The following is a 12,932-nucleotide window of genomic DNA, read 5'->3' on the forward strand; positions in this document are numbered from 1 at the left end:
CTTAGACTTATTATTAGAGTATCTTTAAGTTTAATTTTGTACCAAACCAAAAATGTTATTTATTGTAGTAAATGGTATTTATTATGATATGAATTGTAATAAACGCGATACATATGTTGCTACTTTCGAATCATTATAGTAAAAGTGTTATAATTAACCTATGGGTAGTTAAATTTCAGGTATAATTTTTTTAATAGAATTATTAATTACACAAATTAGTTTATGTATAGAATGAAATTAAGTTTACATATAGAATAAAATGGTTTCTGTTAGAAGAAAAAAAACAAAATTAGGCGATTTATTTTTCTTGCGTTTATTTTGAGAAAGCGTAATAATCAATCGAAATATGGATTAATTTATTATAATATGAGTCAATGACAGCTTGCACTTAATGTAAGCTAATATAATGTAATGTAGTTAACGCAGTGTTTATAATATGTTTCCACTACTTACTTTGTAAGTTATTTAAGTAACTTTAAGATTATATCCTTTCCATTCACATAAGTAACTTATTGCTTGTGATAGGGCTTTTATATGTCAGAAAATTCATTGAATATTTCAAGATAGCTTCTGTTTGTTTAGAAAAATTACGTTGATATAATATAATTGACATATTCAATTATTTATATATATATTTCATACATCTATTACATATTCAATTAATAAAAATAAAAACAAAAATTATATTAAACACTTACTTTCTTAGCTCAGCTGTAACATTTTACATATAAAACTTAATGTGGATTAAGTTATTTATTTAAATTATACCTCTAATTTTGTTTTAAGGATTGGATTCGACATTATTAGTTTAATCTTTTTTGCTTTATTTTTAAGTAAGTTAAAAAGCACGGAAAAGCTCTTTGCATGGTTAATGAAATTTACTTAGTAAGTTAAACTTACTAAGTAAGCAGTATAAACATACTCTTACACTGCTACATAAAAAAACGATTTCAATTATAAATAATGTTAATATTGCATGGTTTATTCCAAATGGTACTGAAGCCCTAAATAAGTTTAACGGATTTCGTGTTTCGAAAAATTCATATACTATCAGTCACAAACGAACAAGCAAGCCAGAGTTGTGCAATCAGTTAATACCAACAGAATAAAAGCCAAATTTTAAACGCGTAATCACACGTTGATTGAGCGAACATTTTACTTGCGGATGTTATGGGTATTTTACTTGACAAATTTTTGTACGTCATCCACATTTCGGACAAATAACTACCTGCGATCGGTCTGCACTTTTTCACAGCATTTAATTTTAAATTGTATCTGTTAGTTATACTGAGTCAGACAATATTGTACAATATAAAGTTGTGCAATCAGAGTTTTAATAGTTTTTATATTTCGTCATAAATTGTAGACTTACTCTTAGTCCATAGCGTAGACATCGCGTCAACCAAATTAATTATCATTAAAAATTTTTTGAAACGGATTTAATGAAACTAAATTGAATATAAATATTATTGAGTTTAGTTTTCCAATTTGTTTAACAAAATATCTGCCTATAAGGAATAAGTATACAACATTCCATGTAATAAGAAGTAATTCCTCCTTTTTTTACCCTTATCTAAGCTGTATACTAAGAGACAATTTTACAGTGCAAACTTAAGTGTCAATTTGAAGTGATAGTGATATCACTTGAATGTCAATATAATATTTATTTGAATTTTAAGTTACACTTTAATAGCCAATATCCAAGATATAATAATATAAATTTCTATAACTTCAAATTGATTTGTTAAATTTCAGATAATCTACATTCCATATTCCGATCTTCCAAAGAATTCTTTTCTTGAATGTTCCTAACATTTTCTCGTCATTGTTGGTAATTGACAAATTTCTGCAAAATACAGGCATGATAAGAACCTTGTAGAGCGTGATTTTTGTTTGTCGGGAGAGGGCTTTATTTTTCTATTTCCTACGTACTATACCTAAGTACTATAATAATATAAATAATAAAAAAAAAACAAATAAAAAAGTCTTTCAAAACTTCGAACTTATAATTGTCAACAGTAATGTGGATCCCAAGATGCTCAACAGATTTGTTTGTACTTTGGTTTTGTCCTCATTTGCTTCGCTTGATTTTCTAAGTTGGAACATGCCGCACAGACGGCGTGGGTGTTCAGGCCAATGCTCTTAATATCCTCGGCACACGCAAATAGCATTAGACTTTTGTAGAAAATTGTGCCAGTGCGGTTTAAATTTGTTATTTGAATGATCGTTTCCAACAGTAGGTTAAAGTAGTCACACAACAAGGAGTCACATTGTTTAAAAGGTGACTCGTTTGGTATCAAACGGCTCGGACAGGTTTTTCCTGATTCTAACGGAGCTTGTGATAACGTCATTCTACATAGTCGTATAAGTGTTGCTGGGATGCCAAATTCAGACATAAAGATAATAGAAACAGGATAGTTAAAACTCTCTATCGATTTTGTTACAGTCTATCAATGTTAAATTTTGTTTTGTTGCTTAAATGGACCACCTGATATAATTAGATCATTTTTATTTATTTTTTTATTTGAAGATTGTTTAAAACTCTCAAATTTGACTAGGACTGAAATGTCGTTATAAATAGGTATGCATTTATATCATCTGCAAAATAAGAATATTCGAAGATTTAAACTATTTAAAGGTATATTTAAATGTTTTAAAAAAAAAAATTAAAAATATTTAACTCAAATTAAAGAGTATACTTTTTTTATATGTTAAAGAAATAATAACATATAGAACGACCTAAACCCGGTGTAAATCAAAAAAAAACTTATTGTAATTTGATCGTAATAACATAATAATAATATGGTCATGATATCCCGAAAACGACCATTTGGCAAAGGATTATAGTCAAGACACTACATGTTAAACTTAAACATTTTTGCAAGGAACGACTAACTAGTAGACGTGCTTTTACTTGTTACCAGTTACTTGTGTAATTAATGTAAATATTGCTTACACTGATGAGCACCAGATGGCGTATATAGTTTTTTGTTAATATAATCAATGCTTAAAATGTTCAATTTTGAACTTCGTTATCTCGAAAAGTAAGTTATATCGGCCAAAACTGTACAATCTTTAAAAATTTTAATAAATAATAATTACCAGATTATTGTTAATATATATGATATATATGTATACTATTTCAGTAAGTCTGAAGAAATCAATCATACAATATGAAATAAATATTTTGGCAATAAAAATTATTAAAGATTAAAAAAATATGTTAAATAAAAAAAATTATGTTTAAATTTTCTCTACACTGTATTTTTTATTTGATTTTTACTCTATCTAAATGTAGCAACGAATCCCATTTCCACAACTACTGAAATTACCGATATCTTTTTAATTTCTATTAAATTTCTTGTGCCCTAGATTTTGATTTTGCTTTATTAAAATGATCTCATCAATTTTAATTTCTTTATATTACGCAACCTAAAGATTTTATTTACAAATTTGGTCGTTTAATCGTTTGAAACGATCCCATATAAATCGATTAGAAAGCTGCGAACCTATGGCTACTATTTTTTTTTTTTGGTTGAATTAAAATATTTATTTGCGAAAATTTCTTCGTTAGCTAAAAGTGAAAGATTTAATATATTTTTATAAACTAATTAACATAAATTTATCATAATTACCGTCTATACTTATACATATAAATACATAAGCTTTAAGATATAACTTTAGGTAGCCTTCTAAATCTTTTCGCTTTTTCGTTAGTTTTATTATGAAAAGGTATTCATATTTTTTTTTAAAATTATTAAAAAATGCGAAATATAAACAAACAACAAAATGAAAGTGATATATGAGGTGTAAAACTATTTATATGCGTTTTTATTAAAATTTATGGAATTTTATATATTTATTTTCAATATTATATAATTTTTAAGTATTGTAGAAAGAAGTTTCTTCTTTTTTTACCTCTGAAATACGGCAATGAAACTACCCTATATTATGTATATTATATTATCATGGGGATTAATTGGATATAAATATATTATCTGTCAATGATAAGAATCAATGATAAGTCATAGTGGTTATTCAATTTTTAATACTAGATAATAAGATATTGTAAAGATAATATTTTTTGTTTTGGTACTTTTATTGCTTATCATGTTCCATGTACCTATCCATTAGAGTCATTGGCCCTTACCTGGTAGGCCCGATATAAAATCTCATAATTTCGATCATCAGTTATTTTATTATACAAACATTGAAGTAAATAAAAAAAAACATAAATAATAAAAACATATTAAATAAAATAATTTTAATTAAAAAAATTGAAATAAAATTGTAGTTATTTATATTTATGTATTTGTCTTTATATGTCATTAAATATAAAACTTCATCTGTTAAACTTTTCGAAAAATTTAGAAATTTTCATCCTAACAAAGAACTTAAATGTATTTTTTTGTAACCAAATTTACACTTAAACGACATATTTTAACAGTCGATATAAATTATAGGTACCATATGAATTGTTAGTGTAAAAGTTATTAAATTATATCCAAAAGTTTTTGTATGGTGATTTGTCAGATATGGAAATCCAAAAGCAGGATTTTTGGCGTATTTTTTTCTACGATGAAAAAGGGTAAAAATGTTTAAGGTAAAAATTATGTATGAAAAAGATATATTAACAAAAACTAGCGTGAATAAGGGTTAATCATATATTTTGTTCCCTCAATTTTGATCTTAAAGTTCATCACATTCTGGAAGACTAATTGAATTTGACAAAGTCAAAATACACAACTGACGATAGCGTTAATAGATTAAATTAATCGAATTCTCCAGTTTTTGCATTTGCATTGTTACGCTTTATTCTCTTGTACTACTTAAAAACATTTGATCGGAACTAAAATTTAATCTACGAATATATAGTACTTTACACCATGAATAAGAAAGATTTGTATTAATAATTTTAATGTTAAAAAATTTATAATATATTCATTAATATATACTCCGCAATATTGCTACCGATTAAGAGAGTTTATTCAAATTTTTTTAATCTTTTTGTAAACGTACCATCCATAGATCATATGCTTAACAATTGTTCTACTTCAAATTTTAATCACAATATTATCCTCATAAACATTTTATCTATCAGTCTTTTACTATAATACATACTTCAATACATAATTTTGATACACAAATATATTAAAATCTGGAATTTAGTTAACAGTTTAAGTTATACGGGCAATACCTGCGGGATCCACTTAGGCCTATTGGCCCATTTTATTACCGTATATAGAGGAAAACTCATGGCTTAAAACTACCTAGAACTTTTAGGGGAGCTCATAATGCTTTTTAGTGTCAGGTCTTGTAATTGTTCAAGATCCTCAAGAAATGGGGCTTCAAAAGTGTTGAGTCGCCGCAGTGCATGAGCTGCGATAGGTGTGATTGAAAGAGAGATTCAATCTGCTGTAATGATTCTTTAGTTGACAGTGACCTGTAAGTAAACCTACTATAAGACTGATATCTCTATAGGGCGTTTCAATGAGAATATTGGATTTCATTTTAGTGGAAAGTGGCCATATTGCATACAGTTGCCTGCATATCGTTGAGTCTTCCCATCTTTTATTAAAAATTCCAGCACAGAAAGAACTCAGTAACAATTTGTATGATGTTAACGTTATGCGCAGATTACTTAATTGTTCCGAGTGAGGTTCTGAAGCACCCTTTCTGGGTAGCTCGTCTGCTCTGCAATTGCCGAAAATAGCCGACTGGGACAATTTACTTAATAGAATCTCGATTTTTTTTTAAATTATAAAATTTTATATTTCCGAATTAATTATATAATTTCAAAAATTAAATAATATAAAATTGTTTCAATATTATATTAACATATTGAGATAATATATTCACTTCTATAGAATAATTTCATTGATGCAAAGTACAGGTATTTAATAATTACAGTAAACGAAAAAATATATATATGTTCAAATGTATTTTAAAAATGCCTTTAATGCAACTGTTGAAGGTTCTTCAACAAGCTGAACTATTTTCCGAAAGTAACAGATATGCTTAGGTATGCGTACACTGTAAAAAATGTAAAAATACTACCAGTTCAACAAGTTTAAAACTTTGCACCAACACATCAATTAAGCCGGCAATGCTATTTTTAAATTATTATTACTTTTGGCAAAAATGAAATGTTTAAAAATAATTAAAGTAGTTTTAATCTTATTTTTTATTAAGATACTAATAAATTTCACTGGTACAATGTTCACTACGTTAATATATTATAAACACTGTAACTATCTTTCACACCTGTAAATTGGCGTTCAGTGTTCACAAAAAAATCTATGAAAAGTTGCCTGTGGCGGTTCGTGTTTAGTGGAGCAAAGTAGGTTTGCTTCCATTTTATTGCTGAATGGACGATATTTTTCTAATGTGATGATTTATGATTTATGTACACACTTAATAAATAAATACATAAATATATATATATATATATATAATATGTATATACAAAAAATTTTCTTTTTATATTCGATTTAAGATTATCTAAATAAGACTTTAATTAATTTATATTTTATTGACAATTAAATTTAAGAAAATTATTATTTATTTTTATTTTGTTTTTTAACTTTTCATAAGGAAATATGCAAAATATAAAATAAAAAATATAAAATAACGTTAAAATGTAAAAGCAAATTTAATGATGATTTTAATATTTTAATTAAGTTTCGAGATGAGTATCTGAATGACTTTAAATGTGTGTTGGCTTTTGAGCGCGGTCAAGTGTAGTAATACAAAAGGTTATTTAATATTCAGTCTTTGTTTATTTATTCATCCTAACTGTAAACGATAGTGAAAGCCAATGTAATTTTAACGCTGAAATGATTATTTACTATCAGTCAAAAATCGCCTCAGATAAAATTAAGCATCGATAAAAGTGTAGAAAGCTATAAAACTGCATTGAACATCTTTAACGGAAGCCAACACATATTTACATATAAGATAAGAAAATATCTTTTATCTTGCAAAAATTAATAATTATAATATCAAACAAATTATATTGAAATATATTTGTGTTTTATTTTTATTTTCTAAAAGTTTTTGCAAAAACTGCAAAAGTTTGAAAACAATTAAGATTTAAAAATTTCACATCAATAAATTAATTCGATAATACGTATAATTTGAAAATTAATTATACTATTATAAAATTTCAATTATTACTTAATTTTTTTAATTGTTCATATTGCAATATAAATTAAAGTTTCAGGTAAAATTGCTACATTGCGAATAAAATATAGATGGGTCCAAAAGGTTGTTGTGAATGTCCAAGACATGCTGAAACATCTCGTGAAGCATAGGCAACTATCCTCAATCTTCTATTGTGTATTGCTAAATTTACTGTAAATTATCTGCAGATAATATTGAATTACTACAAATATATTAATAGTGAAATACAGACAATTCCTTTCAAACCTTTATTGTGCAAATAAACTAAAGTTAATGTCGAATCAAAAAATCTGTTTTAAGTGAATAAATATTTTTAGTTAGGCAATAAATGAATGCCACTTAAGTTTAACTATTAAGTTTAATTAAGTCCTAAATTATAAATAAAACTTATTGCCTAAGCAAAAATTACCTTTATGTGTGTCAATGTGACACTGTCACATATGGTATACTATATACTTGCTGGCTTACAAAATGTTAATTAAAAATTTAAATACTGTAAACATTTTGATTGCTATTAACAACTTTTGTCATCTATAAATGACTTTGTTGTAAGAATGCTTAAGATGTTGCTAGTCAATAGAGTATAAAAAAATTATAACAAAAGATAAGATGTTATTTATTTATTTACAGTTAATTAATATAATGTTGTAGACAGTTCATGTACTTGTACCTATTGAGATTATATTATGGTGGATTAAAATTTAATATAAATTTGATATCTGATATACAAAACTATTATAAAAATAGAATGGAAAAATTCATAAAAAATTTATTTTAAAATTTTAAAATCTTAATTAGCACAAATGTATAACATATAATACGCAGGTAAACACCTCGCATCAAATTTCTCGCATAGCTCTTAATTCTCTAGTCCTAGTTTAGACTATTATGACCATTAAAATTAAGTGTTTTTATATTTGATATAAATGATACAACTAGAGCTACTTTTCAAAATAAAATAGAATAAAATAGGAATGCAATGAAACTGAGCAGTACAACTAATTCTAAATAATAAGTAATAATCTGCTAAAATAGAAGACGATTCATTATGAGCTTTGCTAAGAAGCGCAACAGGTGGAGGGGTATAAGTAGTAATTTTTATAAATTATTTTATTTTAATACTGAGAAGCAAAAAAACAAAAAAAAAATTATTGCAATCAAATAAAAAATGATCAATACATTCGATTAATATATTTAAATCGGGGCAATACTTCAAATTGAAACAGATTGTCGATTCATTTGTCATTGATCTACCACGTGTAAGAGAGAGAGGGTCATACTTTTAATTAAAGTTATTAAATAAATTAAAGTTGATTAGCTTGAAGCAAGCACATATTTTGAAAAGCTAAGATACAATTAAAATTTTCGATAAAGTTTGCTATAAAAAAAATCATAAAAATAAATACATTTATACCTAATTAAAAATAATTAAAAAATTTGATCAATAAGGTAAAAAACATTTTCACGACGAATACATTAATATGCTTCCCCTTTGGGTATGTCCATGGAGTGAAATATAAATTGATAGAAATAAAGTCTCTTAGTGGAGCAGAGATTTGTCACTGTAGAAGATATATTTGTATTATAATTGACTATCATATTAGAAACAACTGTTAGATTGAACAATTATTAAGATCGAAAGTATCCCCATTTAACACCATATGAATTCTAGTTCCAAAAAATGTTAACGAATATATATTACAAAATGACTTCTTAAATATAAATATATAAATTAAATAAATATATATATTTTTATATTAAAAGAAAATATAATTTTATATATTATATAGTGTATTGTGATTTAATGGATTTTCAACCAGTTAGCACTTTTACTCCGTCCTCTACTCTACTCCGTCTTTTAAAAGCGGAGCTAAAGAATTATCAGAATTTCCATCTATTTTCCTATTCAAACATCTATGTACTTGGTTGTACTTTCAACAAAAACATCTCTGTGAATATTAAAGTTTCTGAAATATCAGGGGTTTTTGATTATTTTCTCTAAAGTGCTGTTTTTAAATTTTTGCAATTCCTTAAAGATGAATTTTATCTGCCTTATTAAAATCAACATAACCGTTCAACAAAGATGAGTCAACATTTTTTCAAAAGTCGGGCTTTGGTATTTCACTACATCATATCATTCTACTCATTTCCGGCATTATTAATTTTTAACACCCTTGTTTTCTGATAACGCTCACAAATGGAGGTATCTTTCCTCTTATTTTATGAGATTTATTGAATTTTCTTGACGTGAAATAATATGCAAGACCTGTTTCATTATGCAAGGCTTATTTCACATCAGTAAAATAATTTGCCCTGAAACCAAATATTATATTAATATATTGCAGAAATATATTTTACTTTTAATTTAATAATTAATTAGTTGAATAAAGTTTCTTATTTTATATACTTATTTATATATTTTATATACAAATAGAAGGATCTGCTTTTATAAGTCTAAATAATTTTATATTTCTTTAGTGTTAGAAAGGTATCATTCTTAAAATCATAAAGAATCATGAATAAACTGACAAACCGTTCAATGATCGTAAAGAAACTGCACACCGTAGAGTAGCTGTAAATTTTACATTATTTATTTATAAACGGTGGCATATATAAGAATTTTATTAAAAATGTTAAAGTATATTTAATGAACTAAAAATTGGTACATGGTTCAAAGAATTTAAACAAATTACTTTGATATGCTAAGATTTATTTGAGTGCGGGTTGCTTAGATAAACTATTCTTTGAAGCATTGTATTTCGGGTAATATTAAACATTTATACGATTTTCTATATATAAAGAAATATATATATATAATATATATATATGAAAATCGTATAATGTTTGGAAATATAATATATATATATAAAGAAATATATATATATTTACAATCGGTAAAGGCTGTAATAGTTTTACTTCACAAACGAAAAAAAGTTTATTCAGTTTTAATTAAAGTAATAATTTAATTTTATTTTTAAATAAAAGTTGTTTTACTCACTATTATGAAAAGAAATTATTATATCGTAATTATTGTATTTATTTTTCCTACAATGTCTATTGAGTAAATTACTAGGTTGGATTGAAAAATAATAGTCTTACTTTGAAGTACTAGGTTACCCCATTAAATTTTTTGCTGCTTTTATTATTCGATTTTCATTATTAATTAAATATTTAATAATTATATTAGTAGCTGTAAATGGCTTAGCAACGTAAAACTAAAGTTGTAGTTGTAAGAAAATTTTAACATAAATTATAGTCTTTAATTATTTCTAAAAAATTAATTCAAATGAAAAATATATTATAAAAAAATGTCTTTTAAAATAATTTCATTTAAAAATAAATCAAGTTAAATGAAAAACATATTTGAGTAATAAGTTTAGAAAAATTATATAAAATTATAAATTAAAATATATGATATTTGAGTTCTGGTTAGAAAGTATTTATGGGTTGTATATTCTTAATCACCTTGAATTGTGCGATTTTAAAATTTCAACAAATATTTTATCTTAGTAACTTAAACGTTTTTTTATAATCAGCTTAATGTAAATATTCAACCCTTTTTTATTAATTTTTTTTTAGGGTTTTGATTAAATTTTAATGATATATATATTCAAATTAAAAATAAATAGCAGTACTAGTGTTCGAAATGCGAGCAGCGCAAGCATTCGAAGATTTGGAACGAAGTGTTTAAAAATTTGTTTTGCTTGAGGCGATTCGACTTGTTCGAGTGTAGATGTTCGATCTGTTCCAGTGGCGTAACTACAGGGAAGCAACTGGAAGCAACGCTTTCGGGCCCCCGAATTTAGGGGGCCCCACTATAAATGTTTGTAAACGTTTTTTTGTTGGAATAACTTCATATTGCATTTTATAAAAGACACGTAAATTTTAAATTTAAAGTACATAATATGTATGTACTTCAAATAAAATATTAAACCTATTTATAAAATAAAAAAGTTTTTCTAAGAAAAGTATGTGTCGTAATCGAGAGTTTATATGGAAGCTATATCTCGATTTAAACCCATTTGAAAATAATTTTGTACGTTGTCTTTTGCAAATATCAGTACTGTATACACCAAATTCTATTTAAATACCTTTATTAAAAACGGAGAAACCTCATATCCGATTGTTAAGTTTATATCACAGCTACAAGAAATAGACGTCAAATTTCAATCAAATCAAATGGTGAACAGGGTCGGCTAAAAGTATGTGTATAAAGTTTCATTCGAAGAGTTCAAAAGCTGAGAGAGTAGTTGTGAACTGAAAAAGAATATATATAACTGTACTGATACATACTTAATGGTATTTCCGACGTTTGCTTTAATGCGTTACGAAAATCTTGACAAACCTTATATACCCTTTTCACATTTTTCGTGTAAAGAGTATAAAAAGAGGGGCCCCTTAGTATGTTGATAGGGCCCCTTAGTTAGAATTTGCTTACAGGCCTAAAAAATGTAGTTACGCCACTGATCTGTTCGAAGTTGTTCAATATGCTAAAGATAGAGGTCATCATTTAATTTTACATTTTACAATTATTATTAAGTTTAAGATTAATTGTCACTGTGACCCTGAGATCTAATATCTTCTCATGATATACTAAGAGTGGTTTTTGGTCTAATTTCTTTAATTAATCCTTGTATCAAACCTATTAGATATAAGATGTCCAGCTAATCATTTGTGTAACTGTCCAGTTCAAGCTCCGATCAGCTGTTTCACAATCTAATTTTCAGTTTTCTTGGGTGACCATATAATCTGGATTGGTCTGTAGGATTTTCTGTAATGATTCCAAAACTATTTCTATTTAGTTTTATAATAGAGTTTTTTACGAACAGTAGTATTCTACGCGGTTTTTATAATCGCCATATATCTTGTTTTTTTCTAAATAAATGAAAAAAAAATTAACCGTTTTCTAAGACTGGTCCGGATTATTCAATGTGGTTGATTCTTTTCTGGCAAGTTTGCCTATCATTTTGTAAACTGCAACGGTAATTCATAGGATCCATACTTGAATGTTTTGGTTAAGTGTATTCAGCTTATCAGGAAACTCAATCGCTAGTGTTGATGTCAGCTGTTGAGCGTGTCTTGCTGCCTTCCTTTTAGAATAGTTATTCCTTGCTTCCTTCTACTGTCCCAATCATTCATCACAAAGTTCAGATCTAAATCATTTTAAACAATAATCATTTAAATCATTTAAACAATCTTATATTAAAATATATACTTAACACATATGTAAGACATAATACATATTTCCTTGAATGTGTTTAATAAGTTTATATAACCGTATAATTTATTCAATTTTGTTTATTATATAATAATTAAAATATCTATTCTTTTATATTTGTATTAAATAAAATGAAAAAAAAATCACGTAACAGTAAAAACAATACAAACACCATTTAATTTAATTTTCATATAACTGTCTTTTAACTAATTTGTTTAAAGATTTTAGTGTTTATAACATCATCATTTAGAAAAATAATACAATAAATAGCTTGAATATATAACAAAATGAAAAAATTCCCTTTTCCCTTTAAACAGTTTTAAATTTATTTATTACTGTTAAAAAATTTATATCAAAAACCAACAAAGTGAATCAAATTCGACGAGTAGGAAATTAGTTCAGAGGTTGCATTGTTATTAATGATTATCATCTACAAGCTTATTATATATTATATATAATAAAGTATCTTATGGTTTATTTCTCAAAACTCGCATCCGTATATCACGTAAATATGTCACTCAAGCCTCAGTTG

This window comes from Teleopsis dalmanni, chromosome 1, assembly GCF_002237135.1.
Source record: "Teleopsis dalmanni isolate 2A chromosome 1, ASM223713v2, whole genome shotgun sequence".
NCBI classification, from domain to species: Eukaryota; Metazoa; Arthropoda; class Insecta; order Diptera; family Diopsidae; genus Teleopsis; species Teleopsis dalmanni.